Source organism: Arvicola amphibius, chromosome 5, assembly GCF_903992535.2.
Source record: "Arvicola amphibius chromosome 5, mArvAmp1.2, whole genome shotgun sequence".
NCBI classification, from domain to species: domain Eukaryota; kingdom Metazoa; phylum Chordata; class Mammalia; order Rodentia; family Cricetidae; genus Arvicola; species Arvicola amphibius.
In genome coordinates, this window is record NC_052051.1 from 65,180,921 (window position 1) to 65,189,272 (window position 8,352).

General features: G+C 40.0%; 1 long non-coding RNA gene across 1 annotated transcript; it reads right to left on the bottom strand.

The window, feature by feature from the left end:
- Window positions 1-2,931: 2,931 nt before the first annotated feature.
- Window positions 2,932-4,530, bottom strand: LOC119815040. The gene is made up of 2 exons (XR_005285491.1): window positions 4,359-4,530; window positions 2,932-3,338 (listed from the first exon to the last, which is right to left on the bottom strand). It is a non-coding gene; the product is annotated as an uncharacterized LOC119815040 (long non-coding RNA).
- Window positions 4,531-8,352: the final 3,822 nt, after the last annotated feature.

Sequence of the window (8,352 nt, forward strand, 5' to 3'; positions counted from 1 at the left end):
TAGTACAAAGAATATCATTGATAATAAAGTTACCTCATGGAATCTATAAATCACTTTGAACAGTACAGTCATTTTAACAACATTGATTCTTCAAAGATGTGTGTGATTGATTCTAAACAGAGGGTGTGTGTGTGTGTGTGTGTGTGTGTGTGTGTGTGTGTGTGTGTGTGCCCTCCTTAATTTCTTTGTTTAGTTAAGAGTAATCTCTCTTCACATATTGTTCACCACTCAGGAACCCTCAGCCCTCATTCCTTCCTTTCCCATAAGAACTTGATCAAATACCTGGTAACTTCTTCTTCCCTGTGTGTAACACACCCAGCTCCTTCAAGCTTTTCTTGTGGAACATAAACAATAACTCAGCTTTCCAAGATCTGGCTTATTGTCAGGATGGAGGGCTTTACAATAGGAAAGGCTTTATAGACTAGCTCATGGGCTCAGCACCAGTGCTTATACTACTGTCCAGGATCCTTATGCAGCCATATTTGGAGTTCCCTTTATATAAATCAGTAATTATAACACCCACCTTGCAGGGTCTGGGATTAAATAAATGAAATATTATACATAACATCCCTAGTACACTATTTAAAAGACATTTGAACATATATGTGGATGAACTCCTAGTTGGGTGATTTGTCTAAACTCAGAAGGAAGTGAAGTTTTTGCACTGAATAGCAAGCCCAGAAAAGATGCAGTGTGCTGTATGGGTAAAGAAACAGCGAATGGGAAAGCCCAAATAGAACCAACGCTGTCACAACTGATGAACTTTGCTTTGCAACTAGTTTGCCAGCCGCCTAATAATCGCTGGCCTTCAAACCCAGTGTTCTACTTGGAAAGGGACGTTTTCTAAGTATATGTCCATCCCTTTCAGACTTACTCTGAATGTTGTTATAAATATCTAGCCACATGCAGCCTTGAAAGCTCCAATACTGCTTAATTTGGGAGAAAATTGAAAAAGGTACTATGTATCATTTTTTCCTTCAAAAACAACTGAATAGACTTTCCTAATTCATTCCCAAAAGCTTCATGTTTGGGCTGAGCTCAGTCCTGGAAGCTTCATATGGTGAGGAAGGTCTGAGAAACTCATTAAAGGCAAGTGAGAGCTCTGGAATGGAAATGCTCACAGACCATGGAAATTGCATTGGCTTTTTGTCCCAGGTGAGCCATCTTTCAATAACAGGAAGATGAGCCCAAGTGAACTGCCCCAAGGTTGACAGCTAAATTATTACAGGTTTAACCATTGTGGAAAACAGAGTCCAGGGACTGTGTGTCTCACCTTAGGTCCTGATTCTCCTCTTGACTCTCTGCATTGTGATATGCGAGTGAAGCCTACAAGGTCTCAGTTTCCTACTCTATAATATAGAAATAACAGCCCTCACAGCATATTTTGATGAGTAAATAATAAACTATAGCTCACTGTACTCTTGGCACATATGTTAAAACTTCTGCTTTATATGTGACATAGTGAATAACAAACACTACCTTCCCCATTAATACACAGGGATATCCAAGACTGGGCCAAGGGAAGATGGGGAGAGAAAAGTGTGAAGGGGAGAACGGGGGGAGCTCGGAGGAATGGGGTTCTTGGGATATAGGAAGGGTGGATATGGGAGCAGGGAAGCATATATCTTAATTTAAGGAGCTACCTGAGGGTTGTCAAGAGACTTGACCCTAGAGGGGTTCCCAGGTTTCCAGGGAGACGCTCCCAGTTAGTTCCTTGGGCAGCTGAGGAGAGGGAGCCTGAAAAGGCCAGTTCCTATAGCCATACTGATGAATTTCTTGCATATCACCATAGAACCTCCACCTGACGATAGATGAAGAAAATGACAGAGCCCCACATTGGAGCACCGGACTGAGCTCCCAAGGTCCTGATGAGGAGCAGAAGGAGAGAGAACATGAGAAAGAAAGTCAGAACCGTGAGGGAACCTCCATCTGGCGACAGATGGGGAAGGTGACTGAGCCCCACATTGGCGCACTGGACTGAGCTCCCAAGGTCCTGATGAGGAGCAGAAGGAGCGAGAACATGAGGGAGAAAGTCAGGAACGAGAGGGGTGCGTTCACTCATGGAGACGGTGGGACAGAACTAATGGGAGATCACCAACTCCAGTTGGAATGGGACTGATGGATCATGCGACCAAACCCGTCTCTCTGAATGTGGCCAACAGCGGGGGCTGACTGAGAAGCAAAGGACAATGGCTCTGGGCTCTGATTGTTCTTCATGGACGGGCTCTGTGGGAGCCTTCTCAGCTTGGTCAATCACCTTCCTGGACCTGGGGGGAGTTGGGAGGACCTTGGTCTTAGCTTAGAGTGGGGAACCCTGATGGCTCCTTGAGAGGGAGGTAGGGAAGGTATGGGTGGAGGGGAGGGGAGGGAAGGGGGAGAAGGAGGGGAGGGAGGGGGGAGGAGGAGGGAAGGAGATGGAAATTTTTTAAATATAAAAAAAAAACCATGAGGAAAAAAAAAAGAAAAAAAAAAGAATGTTAGAAAAAAAATACACAGGGATAATTGATGTACACTTAAAGTCCACAGTCCTTCCCTTTCCCTTTCCTTGCTTAGTCTCCACTTCTCTTTCACTCTCCCTCCTAAGCACTTGGGAGAAGGGGTGGCATATTATCCACCCTACTTCCTAAGGTGGGGCAATGCTTATTCAAAAGGAAAAACCACAAAATACAAAAAGAACAGAGCATAAAATGAAAGAAAATGGTAAGAAAGCAAGGATGTTGTTAAGCATCCTTCAGTGCCTAGGAAAATCACCTACAATAAAGATTTTCTATCTCAAATTTTCAGTAGTCCCAAAGCTAAGCAAAACCTGGTGTCAAATATATAAGCAACAAGGATAGTTATATTGAGGGTCTTGAATATAAGGATAAAATTTCTTCCCAAAGATAATGAATATATTCTAACATGTACAAAGAAAATAAAATCAGGGAAAGATTGATATTACAAGATCTGTTTAATATGCTGAACCATATGGAGGGTCGGGCTTCTTGAGGACAATTCAGACATCTCATATAACAAAGAAGATACAGTGCAACAGTATCTAGATTAAAATTAAAAGCTTCTATAAATAGCATAATTTCATCTCTTTTCCATCAACAATGACAAAAAACTAGTCTACCCATTGATTAGGGCTTTCTGTACACTTAGTAAGACAATGAAAGGGGTGAAGAGAGCCAGTTTGGTCTAACCGATAGTTTCACATGGTGCAGACAAAACATCTGGTTGACTGGTACTTTCATTTTTCACTTGGTGGTTTTGACGTGGACAAAACATAATCATTGTTGTGTGCTGACTTGTCAACACTGCAAGCTCTGCTGCTGGCACAGGAAGTTTAACTGGTTCTAAAAGAAAGAAGTTGCTGAAATATAATGCAACCCAAGAGACCATTGCTTAATAAAAAAATAAGAGCTCTGAATTAGAAAAGATCAATTTAAGCATATTCTTTAGTTACATCTCATTATATCAAGTTCAACTACCTTACCAAAGCTTCCTATTGGAACTTTGTGTGCTCAATCCCTCATAACATTGAGCCAAGTTATGTCACAAGACCAGAGCCCTATCTTCTTAAAGAAAGAAGTTCTGCATAGTCACAAATCTAACTGTGCTCAAGAGATGACATCTACCCTAAAAGGAAACTTTATATTTTCTCTTTTAAATTACCTGGCCAAAAAGTATGGCATTTAAAATGTTGTTGTAATGGAGCAATACCAGGTGATTAAAGTCTTGGTTTCTGCCCTTTCACGTCCTACATATGTTTCTTGTCTCACCTTCCCAGGGCTACTGTCCACAGTGATATATCACATGACAATGTTAGTAAAGAATACTTGGTTACACAAAACTGAATCTTGAGGTCCTAATCACAGCTTCATGAGTAAGTGCTCTATAGTGCACTAGCACTGTTTTCCTGGGGAAAGACACCCTAAGGGGGTCCATGTGAACCAAGTATTTGCTTTCTTCATCCATTCTTGATCTTTATTGGCATTGTCAATCTTTTTTTAAATCATTGTATATTTATTGTACAAAGTACTATGTCACATAAGGGCACTTTCGTTAAAATGTATATTGTAACTGAGAGTATCTCCCCCCGACACCCTTCCTCTTATTTCTCCTCTTGTCATTAGGCCAATTTGATCCCCAAGATAGTTTGCTATTACTTTTATGTCATACTTATATGTGATCTATATAAAAAAGCATAGGAGAAACGTATGAGAGAAAATGTATGATGTTTATCTTCCTAAGACTAGGAAAATGTTTTCTTAATATGACGGCCTGTAGTTGCATCTTTTTTCTTCAAACCACATAACCACATTATTCTTTATGATTGAAAAACTTTTGTGTGCCTATGTATCACATTTACTTACCTCTCCCTGTTCTTGGACACCCAGGTTCCGTACTTAGGTACTATCAATAGTGCTGCAGTAGACACTGAGTGAAAGTTTCTCTGTGAGTGTGTTGTTGACTTGGAGTCCTTCTGGTACCCAGGCATGATGGAGCTGGAACCACTGTCTTCAGGAGTTTGCTTTCTTCGTCACTGTCTATCTGATTGGGGCAAGATAAAAAAATCTCAGTACTGTTTTCATTGACAGTCCCCGATGGCTAATGAGGGTGAACATTTATTTTAACTACTTATTAGGTATTTTTGCTTCATCTTCTGAGACTTGTCTGTTCATTCTATTCGTCATTTATTAAATGGTTGCTGAATTTTTTGTTTAGTTGTCAGAGTTTTAGGCTTATATATCAATTTTTCTGTCATATATAAGACATGTCATATATAAGACATGTCATGTATAGTTAAGAAAGATTTTCTTCCATTCTACAAGCTACTCTTTCAGTTAGCTACCCTTTCTGTGCAGCAGAAGCTTGTAGTTTTCACAAGGTCCCATTTTTTACCTGTTGGAATTATTTCCTGAGTGACTGGAGTCTTATTCAGAAAATGTTTTTTTCTGCCTAAATCTTGATATGTTTTCCTTATTTTTTATCTAACTTTTTGAGATGTGGGGGCTTTGCAGTTTGAGGATCTTACATTTAGACTTGCATTCTCTACAGGGTTAGAGCTAGAGATATAGTTTCATTGTTCTGGATGGAGATGTCCAGTTTTTCCAGCACCATTTGTTGAGGAAGCTGTCTTTTTCTCCAATGTGTACCTTTGTCACCTGTAGTGAGGTGCTGCGGGCAGGCCTGCTTTTCATCCTGCCTGGCTCCAGCATGGCTAGCTTAACACGCGAAATAACAACACACAAATTGTATTCTTTTAAAACACTGCCTGGCCCATTATTTTCAGCCTCTTACTCACATCTTGACTAACCCGTATCTAATAATCTATGTAACACCACGAGCCATATCTTACCGGGAAATATTCAGCATGTCTGACCTGGTGGCTAGCTTCATCGCATCTGGCATCTCTCTCAGGAGAGGCACGGTGGTCTGACTAACTTAGGAGAGGCGTGGCATCTGACTGAGCCATCTACGTCACTTCCTTCTTCCTGTTCTGTCTACTCCACCCACCTAAGGGCTGGCCAAGGCAGTTTCTTTATTAAAACAGAAGACCCTCCCACATCAGTCACCTTTAGCAGAATTTAGGTGAGTGTAACTGGTTTGTAGCTGGACATTCATTTATGTTCCTGTCTTCTCTGGATTTGTGTGTTGTATTATATGATACATTTTAGGAAAAATTCCATAGGCTACTGAAAAAGAATATATAATCTAAAGTGTTTTGATGGAAGGCCTTTTTGATATCTGTTAGGGTCACTTGACCTATGATGTCTTTTAATTCAGAGTTTCTTTACTTATATTTTGTTGCAGTGATCTATCTATTGATAAGGATAGAATGTTGAAGTCACACACTAGCATCATGGTGAGGTAATCTATGACTTTGTGTAAATATTTGTTTATAAAATTAGATGTACCTGTATTTCAGAGCTTGAAAGTATAATGACCTTTTGGCAGATTGTTTCCTTAATCTGTATGAAATGATTTCCCTTGTTTTTTGTGAGTCCTCTAGTTTGAAAACTATTTTTACAGACACTAGAAAGGCAACTCTCACTCAATTTCTAGTGCCATTTGCTTTGGGTGTTTTTCTATTCTTTAGAGTAAAGCTACCCTAAAGTAGCCTCTCTAAGGAGGAAGTATATAACAAATTGATGATACTCTGCCTTTTAATCAAATACAACAGTGTGTGCCTTTTTATTGGATAGTTTAGATCATTAATATTGTAGTTATTATTGGAAGGTTACAGTTCATTCCTGTTGTGTTGCTATTTTTCAGTTGTGGTATTTTCCTCTTTATCTTCATTTGCTGAACTGCTCTTCCAGTGGTTTAATTCTTGTAGCCTTGTGCACATGTTCATCTTTCTCTTCAATCCAAGGGATTCTGTGAACTATCCTCTGTAGAGCTTTAGTATTCATGATTCCACTAGCCTAACTTTATCATGAAAGTTTTTTCCATCCAGTTGAGACACATAGTTTTTGCGAGGTCCAGGCTGGCCGTTGTTGCTTTTGAGAATTTGAAATATGTATTTTCAACCACTTCTGGCTTTTAAAGTTACTCTTGGGAAATCTTCTGTATTCTGCTAGCCTTATATTTATGTGCCACTTGGTATTTCTTGCTAGTTCTGTATGCTTAATGTTTTGACAATAAAATGACCGAGAGAGGTTATTCTAGTTGGCTTGTACTAAATGTCTCCTGTTTCTGATGATCTCTTTCCATAGATATTCAAATTTTTCTGCTATAATTTTATTGAAATTATACACCCAAGACTCATGGATTTATTTATCTCAGTGTTGATTTTAAGTGTTCTCTGTTCTTACCTTCATATACCCTTGTCACTCTGAATGTCTCAACTCCTCTGTCTCATTTTAAGCCTTGATAGTCCTTCATCATCTTGATACATTCAGTTATTAAGGACTTTCATGAGACTTTTTATTTAAATTTTTCTCTTTCTTTTCAGTATTTTGGTTTGATTTCTTTCCATGTTTATGTCTTTACTGAATTTCATTTTCATGGGGTTTACGTGATTCAGCTATGTGTATTCTCTTAAAATTCAGTCAAGTTTATTTATGTCCTCTTTGGTTTAAAATTTTTGTCTGGGATTTTTTTGGGGTTTTCATCTCATTTCCCTGTCACTGGAGGTTATTACTATGGGTTAATAATTTTTTTAAACGTCATGCTGCCTTGGTTTTCCTATTTCTTGTGGTTTTGCCTTGATACTTTAGCATCTTGGGTTAGGCCGCTGACTTTGTGATCATCTTAGTCTTTCAGGCTTACCATGTCTAAGAGGAACTGAATTGCACTAGCGTTGAGATGTATGTCATTGTGCTCTAGTAAGTTAGTGTTCAGGACAGCATGCTCAATCCTCAGTACTTCCTGAAAGTAGACTTCTGTTTGTACAATCACTATCAAAAGGTAGGCTTGTTATGAACATACAGTAATAGTCAAACAAAAATCACCCTGTAGATAACAATGCTACAATCTACAGACCCAGAGAGGCTAGGTAACAAGGAGGGCTCAGAGGTGGATGCTCAGATCTCACTGGAAAGGGTAAATAAGAGAGATCTCATGGATGGACTAGGTACAGACAGGATCAGGTTGGGAGGTTGGTTGCAAGGGGAGAGTACTGACAGAGATGACTGGAGAGGGAGAGAATTTTGGAGTCAGTTAGTAGAAACCCAGTACAAGTGAAACTCCTAGGAATCTACAAAGATGACCCCAGCTAAGACTCCTAGCAATAGTGAATACATAGCCTGAACTAGCAATCTCCTGTGACCAGGCAAGACTACCAGAGGAAGGATTGAGACACAACCTAGGCACATAACCTTTGACCTAACCTGTCTATGGTATGTGCTTTGGTAAAGGTGGCACAGAGATTATGGAGTGGCCCACCAATGAGGTCCAGCCTGAGATTCATATCATGAGAATGAGCCCACCATGACACTGCCTGGAGGTCCACGACCCAGAGGCTGGATGGTCTAGAGATCTCAGATAGAACCAAACATGACTGGAGGGGAAAAAATCAATGTGATGCTGCCTAACAATATCCTTCTATACTGTAGATTGATGCCTACTCCAATAGTCATCAGAGAGGATTCATCCAGAAACTGATAGAAATAGATGCAGAGACTCACAGCCAAAAACTAGGCTGAGCTCAGGAAATCCTGCTAAAGAGATGGAGGAAGGATTCTAGGAGACAGAGAGGTCAAGGATATCACAAGAAAACCCACAGAATCAACTGACCTGGAATCATAAAGGGGTTCACAGAGACTGAACTGACAAGCAAGGAGCATGACCATTGGTCTCTATTGGTCTCACTGGTCGCACATATGTGACCATTGTGTAGCTTGGTCTACTTGTGAGACTCCT